The sequence below is a fragment of the Canis lupus genome, chromosome 4, assembly GCF_003254725.2.
Source record: "Canis lupus dingo isolate Sandy chromosome 4, ASM325472v2, whole genome shotgun sequence".
In the NCBI taxonomy this organism is placed as follows: Eukaryota; Metazoa; Chordata; class Mammalia; order Carnivora; family Canidae; genus Canis; species Canis lupus.
This window is the reverse complement of record NC_064246.1, coordinates 29,279,564-29,296,771: the sequence shown is the minus strand read 5'-3', so window position 1 is coordinate 29,296,771 and position 17,208 is coordinate 29,279,564. Positions and strand designations below refer to the sequence as shown.

Here is a 17,208-nt window from a genome sequence, read left to right as displayed (position 1 = left end):
GCCTGGCCTCCGAGGACGTGGGGGGCTGAGGTATCCCCATGCCAGGTTGGGGAGCTGGAGGGATCTGTCCCAGGGCAAAGGCAAGTCACGGAAAGTTCCAGATGGAAGGCAGGATCAGGACGGCGCTTCACAACGCGTGAGCTGAGCTCTGTTCCTCCCAGGCAGGAGCCTAGACGGCTGTGTGCAGTCCACCCTGGTGGGCAGTGTCCCTGCCCGAGGTAGGGGGACGAGAGGGAAAACACTGCCTATTCTGGGCAAACAGAGAGCGGAGCCCTGCATGCCCGGGACGAGGCTGCCCGATGTCTGTTCCTCAGAAACGGGGCCCTTGAGATCCTCCCTAAACAAAGTGTCCTCTGGTCTGATTAGTTGGAGGAGAGCTGTGTACCTCCCTCGCTGGGAGATCGTGAAAGCACTCGATGTGAGGACCTTGAAGAACTCGGTTTTTCCCAAAGTTACTAGACTGCAAACCACTTTTTTTTTTTTTCCCACTAAACACATTTTAAAATCCCATAGAACTAGTTTTCCCAGGAACCGGCTCTGAGAAATTCTGGCTGTAGGGTAGAGGCCAGACAGCAGGAAGAGGCTGGAGAGGCAGATGGTGGGGGGGGTGGGGGTGGGGGAGGTCAGAAACTGAAGTGCCTGTGGGAAGAGAAGCCACAGGACACCTGCGTGAAGATAGGAACCCCCACCCCACCCCACCCCCCTGAGGACCGGGGCCCTGATTCTGGATCCAGCAGCCACCGCCAGCATGGTACACCCAACCGGCCTGGAGCCTGAGGCCTGAGGCGGGGGTGGCTCAGCCTGCCCACCCCCAGCAGGCCTGGCCCAGGTCGGGAGAGCTGCCTGGGCCAGGGCAAAGGCCAGAGCTGGAAGGTCACATGAGCTGCCTGAGGCAGAGAGACTGGCTCCTCCTCGGCCCCACCCAAGACAAGAACTGCCAAGGGAGGGCACGGGCCAAGGTGGCCAAGGAGGCCAGAGTTCAGAGAATCCCTGAGGCCATGGGGGTGGGGAGCCCGCTGGCACCCACTCAGGAACCTCTGTTCCTCGTTGTGAATAATGCTGAGAACAAAACGGGTCTCCTTAAGTATCTACTGGGTGTCCGGAGGCACACATGGCCTTCTAGGTGGATTATCTTTATGACCATATAACCCCAGGTGGAGTGATTAGCGCCATCTACAGATGTGAACATGAAGACAGGAAATGACGAAGGAACTGGCCCAAGATCACAAAATGGTAGAGTGGGGATCTGAACCCGCATCTGTCAGACTTGGAAGCCCAGCATCCATCTCCCTGTGCACCATAGAGGGGGCTTTGCAGATGGCCCGGAACAGGCCTTCACGTCGGTCATGCCCCAGGATGCTGTCCTGTGCTGGCTTGCACCTGCAGCACCCAGCCCAGAGTGGGAATGTGGACAAGAGGTCCATTATCGGGGGGCTCCTGGCCGTGGACACACAGCCTGCCTCTCTGGGCCTGTTTTCTCAGCCCCTGAAGGATGGACCTGATTGAGATGTCACAGGCTTCCCCAAGCACCCCTAAACCCTGAGGGTGGCCGAGGGCATCAGCATGCAGTGAGCACTCACCCTGCACCTGGCCCTTTCACACACGTTACCTCACTTAATTTTCACACTGACCCAAGGAGTTGGGCATCATTGCTCAGACTTGACAGATGAGGAAACTGAGGGCCAGAGAGGTTATGTAACTTGCCTAAGGTCACATAGCAGGGCAGTGGAGTTGCTGGGATGGGGACCTGGGGTTGACACACTTCAAAGGCCTCCCCAGCCGGAGGTAGGGCTAAAACAGAGTACAGGAGAGGGATCCCCACCAGGCGTGGGTCCATGCCACCATGTGACCACAGCACTCGGCCCTTGGCCTGTCTGGCTTTGGCAAAATGGGGGTGGGTAAGATGGTTCCTAAGGCATTTTCTTTTCTTTTTAAAAAGATTTTATTTATTTATTCATGAGAGACACGCAGAGAGAGGCAGAGACACAGGCAGAGGGAGGCTCACTGCAGGGAGCCCGATGCGGGACTCGATCCCAGGACTCTGGGATCACGACCTGAGGCAAATGCAGACATTCAACCACTGAGCCACCCAGGTGCTCCTCCTAAGGCATTTTCTGGCTTTAATGTGCTGGCAGGAGGCTGGGGGAAGGAAGGATTTAAAAAAAAAAAAAAAAAAGTGAGATGACATCCCTGCATTCTAGGAACCCAGAATCCAGGTGAAGGCTGATGAGCTACACCAACCCCACCAACCCACCTGCTGGCAGCACACACCCCGAGGGCCAGACCATGGGACTGAGCAGAGGGCTAAGGCGCGAGGGTAGCTAGGACAGGGCAGGGCAGGCCGGTCTCATTTCAGAAACACACCCGCATGACCAGTCCCTTTCTGACCAGGCCTGGCCAGTCAGGCTGGGAGGGTGGCATCAGGGTCGTTCTTAAGGGAGAGGGTACTGAGATGGAGTAGGGCGCTCACAATTCATCTGCTTTTTAATTAACTCGCCCTGCTGCCTTAAGTGATTCCCTGCTTACGCTCATTCTTTTGAAAATTCCAAAGTGCTATTTCTGACCTGTGATTTACTATTGCCGTACGTCTCTATAAGCAGTGTTTTAGCTTAAGTGGCAGTTGCATATTAATTACAAAGTTAATTATGTGCTGTGTAATCATGCTGTAATTCATTAGTTTACTCTACACTCCTAGAGCCTCATGCTAATAGGAAGATCTGACAGGGGGTTTCAGGAGTCACCAAGAAAGACCTGATGAAAATCCAGTGTGGGGCCGAAGAGGACTTGACACCCCATCGAAATGGCTCCTCAGGACCCACTTGCTCGACCTGAGACCTGGGGCCGGGTCTTGAGCCTCTTGAGGCTGTTCTCGGGGACAGAGTGCTGTGCCCTCACCGTCCAGGGCTCTAAAGGCACGCGGCCCCGGAGTGCAAGCTGCCTGCAAACCCCCCTCCGCTGAGGATGGTGGAAAACCCAGCCGGCTCCTGTTTTTCTCTCCTACCCCGCGGAAGTGCAAGGACAGGAACAGAATTTGTTTAAAATTACTTACGGAACAGAGCATCACTTCTAGGTGGAAAATTAACTGCTCAATCACCAAAACAAGGTGGCCCTATGAGCAGTGAGAGGGGGGCGGCCCTGGCAGGGGCCTTAGGGGGAGGCAGGTCTGAGGCAGTTGTTCAGAGGGGGAGACCCAGGCCCAAGAGGGGGTAAGGAGGTGTCTGGGATTTGGAGCAAGGTCTCTTCACATTCTCTCCCCTCTCTACTGTATCCCCCAAAGCATTTGGGGCTCTTGAAAGTGAACGCTGGCCACCTTTCTCTCTCCCTCCTTCCCTGGCTTGGCTTTGCCTCCTAATAGGATGATGCACGGGGTCACTGCGGCCTGGCTGGGAGTCCTGACTCCACTGCTTGGACAATCTCAAGATTCTGAGACTCAGGTGCCTCACCTGTGTGGCTGGGTGAGGGCTCCCCGCCTCCCTGCACGGGGTCGGAAGACGAATGGGAAGGAAATGTGGGCACTCGAGACCTTGCCTCTATCTGACCGCTCTAGGTCCTCCCAGAGGATTCTTTTCTAAGAGCCATCCCTGCCTGGGCCCTGAGTTGTCAGCCGCTGAGGAACCACCCATGACCCTCCAATGCCATTTAAAAGTCAGTGTGAAGAAAGCCAGGCCTGCTGTATCCTCCCCACCACCCTTCAAATCTGCAGATCAAATTTCAAGCCGTGAGGGGACACGAAGGCTGTGACCTATCCCGGACATAGCGATCTGGTGGCTGAGACCCTCTGCTTTCCAAATATAAACCTGCTTGTTTTATTTCTGCTGACAGCTGAACGAAAAAAAAAATGTGGAAGTCCTTCCCCTTCTGGCTCCAGTCAACAAGAGAAGGACTCAGAGCCCCAGCTGGCATGGGAGGAAGATAAATAAGAAAAAACAAAACATGTCCTTGTGCTACAGTGGAATGTTTAAAAAAGAGGTGAAAAGCACAAGGTCAGGGGCAGATTTCATTTTCTATCATTTCAGCAGGCTCAGGGAGGAGGCGGGATGCTGCCGACTAGACAGTTTCGGGGGAATCAGTTTTGGAGGGAACTCGTTTTTTGGGAGGTGGGGGGTAGGGAGGGTGTCTTAACAGCCAAAGCACTGTGGTTTCCTTTCCAGGGAACACATTGGTTTCCCTGGCAACAGAGAAGTCCAGCCTCCAAAGTTCTGCCGGGAGACCAAGGCTTGGCCCGGGATGCTCCCAACAATTACCCGCGGCCAAGGCCTCACCGTGCTGCTCGCCCGGGCCGTTAGCTGGGGGGTGGGGGGAGTGGGGAGAGATGCAAATACTGGGCACAGTGCGGCCCCCTTCGCTTCCCCCGCACGTGTGCAAGCAGCTACTCATCCTCAGATCACTGCCTCCTAGGGCTTGAGGACGGAACAGGTAAAAATGGCAGAAACCACCTGGAAACTAGCCTGCGTGCGGCAGCACCCGAGGACCCCAAGGTAGTGGTGAAGGCTCTAGGGTGGGCGGCCTAGGGACCAGCAAGGCCGCGCCTCTGTCCGTGGCTGGCACGGGGCAACTGTACGGGAAGAGAGCTCATCTCCCTCCATCCAGGGTCACTCAAAAGCGGCTTCACGGGTACCTCATGGATTTTAGGGTCCATGTCCCCAGAGTGGAACATTTAAACACCTGGTGGGGGAAGACTGCCTCGGTGTGCCAGGTGTGGGAGGGGGTGGGAGTAGGTGGGGGAAAGGAGAGGAGGCAGACAGGCCCTGCCATCGCATTAGAGTACTTATCTGGCCGCTGGGCGCTGTGCTAAGTGCTCCGCACACATTATTTCATTTAATTTGCCCTCTACTTGCCCGGTGAAGCAGGCGCAGTTATTCCTCGCTGGAGGGGACTGAAGGGTCAAGTGATCTGCCCAAGGCCACCCGTCAGTGAGTGGCAGAGCTGGGAGCCACACCTGCCAGCCTCCAGGCCGGTTCTTGGGACAGGGATGGGGACAGGAGAGGGGCTCCAGCTGGAGACTTCTTCCCTTGCCGGCAGAAGGGAGACAGAGGTTCCAGAACTCACTCCTCTGCTCCCCTCTGCCTCCAAACACTCCCTGGGAAGACAGGCCCTAGAAGCAGAGCCACCTGGGGGCCCCGAATCAGGGGTAGATACGGCCCCGGCTGCCACGCCCCGAGGGCCTGATACGGTGTCCTTCATGAGCTTCATCTCCCTTGTGCCCAGAACAGCTCTGCGGAGTCGGTAGTAACGGTCCCTGCGTTCACAAAGCTACCAGGAGGGAGGGCAGGGTTCAAGCCCTCGCCTGACACCTATGGCTCTTAACTAACGATGAGGATGGTGACGAACAGCCACGCCTGCCTGAGCTCATACGACGCGCCTGTTGTGATTAAAGCACTCTACTCCGCTTAACTTATTTTGTGCCGCGGCCATCCTATGAAGCGCATGCTATGATTGGCTCCGTTTCGCCGATGTGGAAACTGAGGCATGCAGCTCTATAAGCAATGTGGCTAGGGAGGCATAGGGCCAAGGTTTGGACCCAGCCAGGCAGGCTCTTGAGCTCACACTAGTAACCCACATGATGCACTGTTTCTCCAGCCACTGGGACATCCTGCCTCCCAGCCTCGAGCCCTTGATTCTGGATGATTCTGGGATCCTGTAAGGCTAGGCAGTAGCTGGGCACCTGGGATTTTCCCTTCTTAGAGCTCAGCTCCCCCAAGAGCTCCTTCTCCCAGCCTAGGGAAAGGCAGGCAGGACCTGGACCGCATTTCTGCACGTGTGTGTGAGCATGTGCGCACGCGTGCGTGCGTGTGTGTGTGTGTGTGTGTGCGTCTCAGGCCCACACTGTAGCCGGGTGTGCATGCAGCTGATTTATAACCCTCAGAGAAAACAGAATTGCAAATCTCACCCACAAATCTTCCCTATCGAGGTACTTGTGACAGGCAGACACGCCGTGAATTCCCAAGAACAGGCAGGCCTTCCCCCAGCCTTGGCTCCCTCATGCTCCGGCTCCTGACACGGGCCAGGTTGGGCTGGCCACCCAGTCCAGGGAGTGGCGGCCGACCCAGTGGCCCAGTCCCACTCATCAGAAGTGCAGGCTCCTGAGCTGTCCCAGGAGGGCCAGGTTGCTCTCTCTCCCTGCGGGCCCCGCACCATGCCAGCCCTCACACCCCACTCCTGGCAGTCACGTGGTGAGTAGGGACCGTTAGCGCCTGCTGAACCGAGAAGGGGGACCCTAGCAGACGCCCAGTGAACACGCGTTGTTCACCTCATCGTTCTGTGCTAAGAGCTTTAGGTTCGTCTCATCTCCAGCAAGGCCCCAGAGAGGTTGCGTGACTTGGGCTCGGACCCCGATGCCAGCAGCCTGATTCTAAGGCCTGTGCTGGGAACCGATCCACTGTGTTCCCTCAAATCTTCAAAACCATTTGGGGTCCTTGGGCCCCGTTCCTGGCACATGGACATTCACTCCATTTCCTTCCAGAGTGGATAATGGGGGACCCAGGTTTGGGTCTGGTTGGGGTCATCCACTGGTGGGTGAACCATCGGGAGGGGTTTCCAGCATCTGTGTACCCTGAACCAAGGCTGTCATAGTCCAGGCCTGTGTCACACCGTTCCCTGTAAACCCAGCTCCAGGGGGCACTGGGATGGCCGAGCAGAAAGGGACACGGCTCTGTTTGTCCCACCTTCCCCAGCAGCTGGCATGGTGGCTGTGACACACACCACTGGACCACGGGGCCTGGCGCTTGGGCCTAAGTGGAGGTCTGGGACGGCCCCGTCTCTTCTCTGCCCCACCCCCAATGAGCGGTGTGGGGTGTGCAGGGCCAGGAGGAGCGGCCACCTGGGGGGTGGGGCAGCGGAGGGCCAGGGTAGCCTGGTCTGCCTCCGCTGCAGTCTCTTGGGTGATCCAGGCTAGTCCACCGCCCTTTCTGAGCCGTGTCTCTAGCTGGAAGATGGGTTTGGTTTGCCTATGTGATACCTGGGAGGATTAAGTTAAATGAATATGAGAGAATCTGTGACTCTTGAGAGGCTATGCACACACGCGCACACGCGCACACGCACACACACAGCCGGGGTGACACTGGGTTACAGAAATCCCCACCCGGCCCCAGAAGCACTCCACAGCAGGCCACCCTTTCCGTGAGGTGTCTCTTGGGGTTGGCATCAGGGTGAGAGGCCCGGCTCCTCCTCCTGCAGTTCAGACTCCCTCAGTCCCAAACCTATAATTCCTGGCAGGGAAAATGACAGCTTTGCCCAGCGGCTGCCCTCAGCTGATGGGCGGGGAGCCGGGCAGGAGCCGTGGCGGTGGCTGGGAGGCGGGCCCGGGACACACAGCCGCGGAGTCAGAGGAGGTCAATGGTGGGGAGACAGATGCCATGGGGACTGCGGGCTTTGGGGCGGGTGGACGATGGATGAGAGGGAAGAGGGGGATGGGCTAGGCCCAAGGCCCCCGGGTTGGCTTGAGGCTGGCCCTCTGTAGGACAGGACCCGGGGAGGCCCAGCAAGGGGATGTGACCCTAGGACCAGAAGCACAGGGAGGGGACCTCTGCAGGGAGGCCCGGAGCATAGGGCCTGAGAGGCTGACACGGGCTGGCTAGGCCCCTGCAGGCAGCAAGGCAAGCGCTGCCCACGGTCTGAGGTTTGGGGTTGACTGCTGGGCTCTGTCCCAGCCTCCCTGGGAGGGCTGGGGAATCGGCATCTTAGCTTGAGCCCCCAGGATCTGCTTGCAGATCCGAGTGGCAGGTGGCTGTTTGGGAACCCCTGGATTTCCTCTCCCCCAGGGAGGCGCCGGGGTTCCTCCTGCCGGCGCTGCCTTCCCCCCCCCGGCACCGACCTCCATTTGGCAGGGAGGCAAGGCTATGGCCGTGTCATGGACACCCCGACCACATCTGCCGAGCTTGGCTGCTCACCACCTGTCTCCTCCGAGGCCCACGGCCCACCGCAGGAGGGGCCGCAGCACCATGTCCGCTTGCTAAGGCGCGGTCAGCAAGGCTGGGGTCGGGCCCCCTCCACCAAGAACAGCTGTCAAGGAGCTAAAATCTTCTCTGCCTCCTCTCCAAACCTGCTCTGGCACGGAGCCTGTCCCCAGCCCCTGGAGTTGCCAGGCTCTCGGTCTAGGGCCATGTGGAGCCCTGACCCATGTCATCGGGGAATGAAAGGATCTGTCTCTTGGGAAAGAGAAATCCCACCCCAGGCCGTGGTGCCCGGAGTCTCTGTGCCCTTGGACTAGTCATGTGCCCTCTGGCAGCAGGGGGTTCCTCTTCTAAAATAGGAAGCAGGAGGTGGCCAGACCTGGCGAGGCAAACAGAACAGCTGGAACAGAGGCTGGACTCAGCACAGGTGGGAGTGTGCCCAGGCGGCTGGGCCAGAAGGCTGGGCTGGAGGCTCAGTCTGAAGTCAGAGTTCGGGGCCAGGGTGAAACTGGGATTGGAGTCAGTGTGGGGTTTCTCTGACCAGTGTTGTCTAAAAGGGAAGTCCCTAGTGGGCACTCGATGCTCCTGAGTGCCTCTGGATCACCAGGAGGGGCCGGCCGAGACAATCTGCTCTAAGACAGGCCGCAGTGTTTGCTTGGGGATCCTCCAGGGGGCCAGCTTGGGCCCCCACGCCATCAGGGAGCCAGAGGAGAAAGGAGGTACAGTCTGTCTCCCCTGGACCAGCCCGAGCACATCGGAGGTAGGACCTGGGCCTACCAAGGGGGTGCTGCTCTCAGTCTCAGGCCCTGGGGTGACAGGCTCTGGGAAAAGGTGAGCCCATATGGGTATCAGGGCGCCTGGCTCTGGCCAGGGTCTGGGTCACGGGGACAGCCCAGCCCAGGCCTGGCGGCAAGGGGACCTTCCTCCACAGGCACAGGCTGTGCTGGACCAGGACGCCCTGCTGGCATCCCCACAACCGCCATTGGGCCTATTTCCCTGCTGGTTATTTGATGACCCATCCTCTTGTCAGGTGGGTTATGCTGGAGGACCGGGTCAGCGGGACGGGCTCTGTCACACTGCAGTGCTGGGGTGTGCACAGCCTGGCACCCTCATGCATCCTCAGCCCTGGCCCCTGGGGAGGCCTGTGGAGTCAGTCCCAGGACTGATCTCTGCGAGGGGAGTGGGGGGGACCCTCTTCCTTCATCTGGCCCCCCACCTCCCGCCTCCTCCCTCATTCTTGGCCTCTAGGATGGTGTGAGGCACGAGCCCACCTTCACCCTCAGCAAAATCCTCCTGGAAGGGGACAGAGGACAGGCCGCGGTGCAGGTGGGTGAGGGGCCGGTCTGTGGAGGATGGGGCCTGCCTGCCCCTCTCCGCCCGCAGGCGGGGCTCGGAAGCCAGGGGCCCGGCGCAGGGGTGGGTGGCGCAGGGGTGGGTGGCACGGGAGCACTTGCTCCTACTGCCTGCCCGCCTGGGGCACCTGCTCACCTGCCGCCCGGTCCCCACTTGCCACGGCCTTGCCAGCCCCTTCCCTGCCCCCTCGCGGGCCCGAGATGGCTGTCACCATGGCAACCCTGCTCATTCAGTCCGGGATAATGAAGCCAATGTGTTTTTCATTTCCATGAGCCCGAGCAGAGCGGGGGAGGGGGCTTCCCTCCCGACCCTTCCTCTGGGCGACGGCGACGGCGGCGGCCAGGACAGAGCGAGAGCGTGCGGCCTGATGGGGGCACGGACACCAGCGGGAAGGGGGTGGGACCCCGAGCAGCCCTGAGGTTGGACGATGCCAGCTGGAACGGCAGCCTCCCCTGGCGACACCCAGACCGGGAGGGACGGCTTGGAGACCGGCAAAGCGGGCCCCGATTCGAGCTGTGTGACCTGGGGCTAGGGACTTCGCCTCTCTGCTCTCGCTCCAGTGGAAGGAAGTCTACCAAGCAGTTACGGGGTCCCCTTTTGAGTGTCTGGCTTTCTGCTTTCCCTGGAGAACCTGAAGAGACCCAGCCAGACCCCTCTGGTCGCCTAGGAGCCGAGGGGCCAGCAGGAGGAGTTTCTCAGGCACCTTTCTCAGCCGCAAGAACAAGGCCAGGAACCCTGACCTGTTGCCACCGGTCTCTGAGCTACTATGCAAAGGGGAGGTTTTCATGAAGTCATGCGCACAGTAGGTGCTTTATGTGTCAACCTCCTTCTCTTCCTCGTCCCGGGTCCCAGGCCCGCAGCACCGCCAGCAACGGGTGAGAGGTTCCCTGTGTGAGTCAGGGCTCGAGGCTGCCCTAACACCTCTCCTTCCCCTTTTCGCCTGGATAGAGACCTGCCCATCTGGTTGGGGGTGAAACCGAGCCCTGAGCAGGGCCGGGCTGGGCAGAGGGGCAGTGGCCTTCGGGCAGCCCACACCATCGGTGGCAGAGCTCATTTGGGGCCCAGACAGGAGAGAGCAGGGCAGTCTGGGAAACCCACGGCCCACGGTCACCGCCAGTCGCACCCCCTCCTCCAGCCCCTCTCCAAGGGCAGGAAGCCAAAAGCACTCACGCAGAAAACCCTGGCCTGTCTCCCCCCCCCCCCAATAATTCAATCACCTTGGAGGCCAGTGGCCCTCTCTCCTGGCTGGGCTGACAGATTGGAGGGGGAGGGAGGGGAAGCATGCAGAGGGAGGGGGAGAGGGGACCAGGGAAGCCGACACGGAAAAATCAGAGCAAGGCTTGAAAAATGAAGAAATAAACCTGCCAGGAGGGAGACAGCCTCCATCCGTCCTCCATAAAGCTGTCTAAGGGCCACCAAGGACGTTGGCGGATGGAGGGGGCCGGAGATGGCTCCTCCTGGGACCCCTGCCGCCCCCGCCCAGCTGGCTGCCTGGTGAGGGGTTGGCGAGGAGGAGGGCCTGGGGAGCCGGAGCGTTAGCAGGGGCAGGAGTGTGGGAGGCACGACTGTGGGGAGGACAGGGCTACGAACAGGGGCCTCTCATCAAGTTGATGCGCCAACACCTGCATAGAGTAGGCACCCAGTGCTGGACGGACCAAAGGGAGGCACGTCTGCCTGCAGGCAGCTGGCTCTGAGGCAGGCTGATGAGCCCCGAGGACTCGTGGGGCCCCGCTCGCCCATTCACAGGTGGGGAGGCCGATCAGACAGGCCAGAGGTCACAAGGGAAATCAGAGCCGCTCGCGTTCTCCAGTCCGGGGACCAGGCCAGGGCGCCTTCAGCAGGAACTCCAGGGTTGGGGTCTCTCCCCACTGCATCCCCACCCAATGCCCCACCCCGGCCAGGGGGCCAAGCCGACCCGGGGCGGGGGGTGGTGGGGAGACGGCCTGAGCCCTGTTCCAGGTCCTTCCACAGGGCCATTAAGAATCACATTTTCTAGGAACACTGAGTCACCCTGAAACCTGCTCATGATAGAAGTCCCAAAGAGAAGGAAAGGAAATTATAAAGTGACCAGAAAGAAATACACCAGAATGCCGATCGGGATGGCCGGTAGGTGGGAGGATCACGGACGGGTTTTATTTTTCTTCTTTCAACTTTTACGGGACTTCCAGACATCCTGCAACAAGAGTGCATTTACATTTACTATATGGAGTAAAGGATGTTCTTAGAGTTGAAATAAGCCACTAAGCCCACTAAACGCGACTCGTGCGAGGCTCTTCGTCCGCAGGACCCAGGCAAAGGAGCCCTGGCTGCAGTGGGCGCCGGCTGTATGCAGGCACGGAGCCCACCCACCGGAGCCTCCCACCGGGGCCTGTAGGCCCTGGAACGTCACCGTGGGCAGGAAGGAGGGGCCAGGGCTGCCCCCACGTCGCTGTGTGACTTTGGGCGCGTCCTGTCCCTCTCTGTACCCTGGTGTCCTCCCCTCGTCCTTCTCACCTCATGAGACGGGTACTGAGGCCTGAGGCTTGACCTACACTTGGAAGCCCTCATGGTCAGGGGGCCTGGGCTTCTCTGATCGGGGCGGGGGTGGGGGGCGCTGTCTGGGGCCCAGGGGGCAGCTGAGGTGCCTCCAAAGACTGTGCAGGCTGGCGCGGGCAGAGGAAGGCTGAGCAGCGCCAGGAGGCCAGGGGCCAGCTTTCATCCCCTGTTTACAGTGGAAACACAGACTTGAAAAGGTTTCACTTTTCCACTGTTTTTGTGGCGGTGCTGTGGGGAGCAGGGCTTCCTGAGAGCGAGGCCAGCTTTCCAAGGCCACACCGAGTCCAGCCCCGCGCTGGCCTCTGACAGGAAACATCATGTTTTCAATTTACGGGTCCCTGCCAGGCGCTGGGAGCAGCCGCGCTCTGCTGCTGCTGGCTGTGTCGGGAGAGAAATCCCGGGCCTCGCGGCACTCGGGAAGCCCTGGCAGGCCCAGGGGAGCTCCACGGCCCCCCAGGGCCCCCAGGGATCCCCGTCAGGCCTTACCCCGGAACAGCTCTGGCCGCACGTGCCTGCCAGCTGGCAGGGCTCGGTTAGCAGCCGACACACCCGGTGCCCCCACTCGCCAAACCGCCTTCCCTGGCTTCCTGGCCCCCACGTCGGCACACCCCGCTCCCTGGACGGACAGAGCGGGGAACAGGCCCCCAGAGAGAAGAGGCGCCCCGATGCCACCAGGTTATGGCGAAGAAAGAATGACCACTAACCAGACTGGCAGATTCCCAACTGAGTCCCCCGGCCAAGGGAGCCTGCGCCCCCCCCGCCCCCCGGCTGGTACCTACAAGCCGGGCACTGTGACCACATTTCAGCCTGGAATGAGCCCAGGTGAGCTGTCTGAGCATCGTGTGCTGCAGATGAGGACACTGAGGCACACCGGGGTTCGGGACCCTCTCCAGGGTCAGCCAGTGGGCACCCCCGGAGCTGGAAGCCTCGTGCTGCCCCGCCGAGCCCCCTTCTGCACCCACTCCCAGGGCCGCTCTCAGCTCTGTTCTTCGCTGACGGAAGCAGCACTAGCCCAGGCTGGCTGAAAGCACCCCCCCCACACACACACACACCGGTCCCGTGGGCCCCACATCTCTCCGGAAGCTTCTGGGCCTTCAGCCCGTGTGCACCAAAAGCCTTGGGCTGCACTGACAGGCGGGAGGCTGTGCCCTGGCGCACAGGAGGCCCTCGCAGACCACCACCCGCTGCCTGTTGCACCAACAGGCAGCGGGACTGTCCCCGAGGGCCTTGTAGCTCGAAACATCTAGGCTCTTCCTCCCCCTGCTAGAATGTCGCCTCCATGAGGGCAGGGGCCTGGTCTCTTGCTCACTGATGTTTCCCAAACTCGCAGAAGAGGGCTGGTACACAGGTGGTGCTAAATAAAGGTCTGCCGCATGACTGGTGGGGATGCTGGTGGGGCAGGAGGCTCTGCTCACACGGGGGTTTGGAGAGACCCAGCGGCTCTTCTCATTGGCCACATATTTATGAGGCTTCTAGGGGAAGAGGACACACATCCCCAACGGGGCCCAGGGCAGCACCCCACCCACTGCTCCACCGTGGCTTCCACCCGTGCCCCTTCGGCACAGCGCCCGCCCTCCCCGTGCCCCGTTGCTGACTCCCTGGGCACATTCCAGCATTAGACAAAGAGCACATTTTCAGGGATCATAATCCCTTGCTTGTTTGTTTTTTTCACCGACCGTCCCCTCCCTTCTTCTTCCTATCCAGGGCATTCCTGTTCCCAAACAGGAGCCACTTTCCAGGCGAGTGACGGCCAGGCTCGCACTGGCTCCCGGGAGTCCTGTGAGCTGGCCCGGGGAGGCCCGCTGCAGACACGGACACAGAAGCTTCCCGGCTCACAGAGCGCTGAGGCTGCCCCGGGGGTGGGTGCTCGGGGTCGAGCTCCAGGCTGCCCTCCTGCTGGCCGGGCAAAACACAAGAAAGCCAAGGAAGGAAACAGACAAAAATGGGTGCTTGAAGGAGCCACAGGGAGTGGAAGGAGGAGCATGACAGCGAGGACCACATGGGGAGGACGGGAGACGGAGCAAGTGAGCCCTCCGCGGCTTAGCAAGGTGCCGCGGGTGAAGCTCGCTGTCCCTTCTCCCTTCCAGCCTGGCCTCCAGCTTGTGCTCAGGGGGTGGCCTGGGGAGGAAGGTTAGATGGAGCAGGAGGTGGCAAGTCCCCCCCCGCCCCACCCTGGGGAGGGCAGGAGTGCAAGGAAGTGGCCGCATCCACCTCTGATGAGCCGGGTCCCTTTGAACCTTCCTGTCTCTGGGCCTCGGTGTCCCCTTGTAGAGGATGTGGGATCTGCTGGCTCTTCAGCGTCCCCAGCCCCTAACACCCCATGTCCCTGAAATGTCACATTTAGCCGGTACCCCGTGTGCGTACACCTCTCCACCCCGGCCCCGTTTCTGAATGGACTCGCTGGCCTCTTCCAATCCCCACGCCCACTGGCCTTGCACTGGAAGGCCCGACACGCCGAAGGAAGGACGTCTCAGCTGCCGCAGGGGCTCCTTGACATGAGCACCCTTTTCCCACCAGTCCCCGGGGTGGGGGCAGAGCCACTCTCTGACCACGTTCCCTCTGGGGACCCTGATAGGCTGCATTTCAATGCCAGCTCAGTGAGAAGTGACACCTCGGGTCCTTCTATAGGTCACTGGCTGTGTTGGCTCCTCGCTGCCCGACAAAGAGCGTGAGCCACCAGGCCTCGTCGCAGGCCCCTGCTGCCACCCACCCCTCGGCAGCGGACACCTGGGTGCTGGGGGCTGGCCGTGCCCTTGGTCTCCACTCACGCGGTTCACCGCTCTGCCTTGGCCTTTCCCTGCTGGCCCTCCCGGGCGCGTCCCGGGGCCGAGCCGCCCTGGCTGTGACAGCCGTCTGAGGCGACGCGGGCTCTGGGCCCCGATCTGGGCAGGCCTTACCCGTGGCTACCTCGGCCACTCAGCTCCCCCAGCGGAACCTGGGGAACACGCCCACCACCTGCCTTGTCCTCCCGGGCCCCGGCGAAGGGGCCCTTTTCTTTTTCATTTTGTGACCAAGGGGACGAGCCTCAGGGAGGTCAGGTGACCGGGCCTTTCGTAGCTGGGGACCCAAAGGTTCAAGATCTCTGGTTTTTTGGAGGGAAACCCAAACTACCTCCAGGAAGCCACCTCTGATCTTCCTGTTTGGCAGGGGCTCTCCCCTGGCAACGCCCAGAGCAGGTGCTCTGTGCCGTGGGTCTGGCTGGGCGCAGGCTTGGAAGTCAGATGGAGCTGGGTTCAAGTTCTGACCCCGTCTCCCAAGGGCTCTGTGACCACATGACTTAACTGCTCTGTCCTGTAGTTTACTAATTTGTTAAGTAGGGCTTATGAAAATTAAATTAGATGCGTATGAAGTATACGGGGCAAGTACTAACCGACACAACTATCGTCCAGACTCCCTCAAAACACACACACATAACAATATCACCGTGATTAACAGCCAGGGCTGGGTCTGGCCACGAGACCCTGGGCAAGTCACTTCTCTCTGTTTGATGGTCGAAGCCTATTCTTTTTTTTCTTTTTTTTTTTTTTTTTAAGATTTATTTATTTATTCATGAGAGACACAGAGAAAGAGGCAGAGACCAGAGACACAGGCAGAGGGAGAAGCAGGCTCCCTGCAGGGAGCCCAACATGGGACTCGATCCCGGGTCTCCAGGATCACGTCCTGGGCTGCAGGCGGTGCTAAACTGCTAAGCCACCTGGGCTGCCCAGGTCGAGGCCTATTCTTAAAATTCTTCCTATGACTCTCCAGAAGGCCCTAAAAAAGCAGCAGGTTATCCTCGGGCCTGAGAGATTTGCTGGCAACTGGGACACACAGGCTGTCCCCTGACCCTTCACATCTTCTGCACCCACAGCCACCAAGCTCCTGCACCACCCAGAAACTCCGCAGCCAATGCCCCACTGACAGGGCCAAGACGGTCCGGCATGGCCCGGCCCCAGGGAACCGTGCACCAGCCCCAGGTGGAGGGGACCCAGGTATCCCCGGCCAGCTCATGCTTCGTGCGGAACGGCAGATTTAGAAAAGCCACGGTGCCCTGAGATTAAGTGCCTGTAATTCCTGTTGAATCTGTCGTCTGACTCACTGCCTCCTCTCAGGCCTGGCCACGCAGTCATTACCATATAAACACCTGAATTATCAAACTGCCAGGCCCCAAAGGCTGCCAGATAATTCATGTGTGTTACAGAAGACCCATCTGGGGGAAGGGCCCATTCTCTAACCACTGGGCATTCCACCTCCCACAGAGCTGGGAAGTCACCAGAAGGACCCGTGTACTGATCGGTAACAGGATATCAAATGATTTCTCAGAGTTTGTGTCAGGAAGATGCTCCCCAAGTCTGCAGTGAGGGCTGGGTGGGACGACCCTACAGGAGATGGCGCGAGTTCCCAGCCTGGCCTTGGCCCCTGGAGGCTTTGTGTTCTTAACCCCCTGGCTCAGTGTCCCTCTTCCATTACGTGGAGATGATACTGGCCCCCGGATCGCAAAGGGGTCAGGACCCAGGGAGACGCTGCTCTCCCTGCTTGCTGGTGGTGTTATTGCTCTTATCATCAGGACTGACAGAGGCCCCGGGGCTCCCTGTCCTCTGCCTTCTAGTGACAGATGCGTGACGGGCACGGGTTTTCCAGGATCTGGTCCCAGAGGTCCTGGGGGGTGGGTCTGTCTGGGGTGGTCCGAATGCCTGTACGAACCTCCCACTGCTCGGCAGCGGGGCCCGGGCGTCTTTGCTCACCCTGCGTCCCTGGCGGGCATCACCTACCCTGGCTTCTGAGGAGGTACTCTGGGCTGTCTGGGCTCTGCCCCTGACCCGGCCTTGCCCCCATCTCCCGTCTCTGCTGTGACCTGGGTTCTCATCACAAAGCCAAGCGAAGGCCACGTACCCTCGGTTCAATCTGCAGGCCCTGAGCACCTCCTCCGTCCCGCGGCCTCCCTGCTGTTCCCCGCCACAGGTCGGGTCCCAGGCGTGTGGCCACTGGTGCTCTGGTACAAATGCCATCGCCCCGGCCGCCACCTCGCCAGCCCCCACCCACCCCCAAGCACAAGCTCATGCTCCATGTACACCCACATGCACAAGCAGGTGCTTATCCAGGCTCCTGGTCGGGGCTGAATCCTGACCTGGGGCTGTGCTCGTCCTGTCTCACCTTCAGCCCCACCTGAAATCCTCAAAATTCTTTGAATGTCTGTCAATCGGCTCTAACCAGCCTCCTCCAGGAAGCCTCCCATATCCCACACTTCCCCAGGGCTCCTTCGCCTGGATCTCAACACCTTCCTGGCCCCCAGGGCACAGCATATGACTAATTCTCTTCTCTGCAGGCGAACCTTGGCCTGGACTGTGCCAACCTGAGGGCTGCCATTGGGTCTCCTGTGGCCGTTATCTCCCCAAGAGCGGAGCACAGATCCATGCAAACAGTAGGTGCTTACTAAATACTGCTGTCT

The 17,208-nt window shown here is 60.1% G+C and overlaps 1 protein-coding gene and 1 long non-coding RNA gene across 10 annotated transcripts in view; one reads left to right on the top strand and one right to left on the bottom strand.

Moving 5' to 3' along the window:
• Positions 1-17,208, bottom strand: part of ZMIZ1 (zinc finger MIZ-type containing 1) — a 231,491-nt gene that overhangs the window by 118,600 nt on the left and 95,683 nt on the right. The gene's annotated exons all lie outside the window — the stretch shown is intronic.
• Positions 478-5,394, top strand: LOC112651417 (uncharacterized). The gene is made up of 2 exons (XR_003130784.3): positions 478-4,416; positions 5,209-5,394. It is a non-coding gene; the product is annotated as an uncharacterized LOC112651417 (long non-coding RNA).